We start from the raw sequence: 261 nt of genomic DNA on the forward strand, positions 1-261 counted from the left end.
AGAGCATTGTTGTGGTCAGTCGTTTCAGAGTGTTTTTGTGCATTCTCTCTGAACTCCCCAGTATATGCATGGCAGAGAGCATGTGCAGAGAGCCATGAGAAAAGGCCAGTGATCATTCCTCAGTCATTCATGCATCCTGCTCCTATGGTGAGAGCTTACTTTGTGCTGATTTAGACTACTTATGGAGCCCCTCTAGTAAGCAAAGAAAGACTAATCATACCGAAAGCCTGATATGGTTTTTAAAGCAATGTATACTACTAA

The sequence above is a fragment of the Echinops telfairi genome, unplaced genomic scaffold (genome assembly GCF_000313985.2).
Source record: "Echinops telfairi isolate 266 unplaced genomic scaffold, ASM31398v2 ScPeMD7_7467;HRSCAF=8505_1, whole genome shotgun sequence".
Lineage (NCBI taxonomy): Eukaryota > Metazoa > Chordata > Mammalia > Afrosoricida > Tenrecidae > Echinops > Echinops telfairi.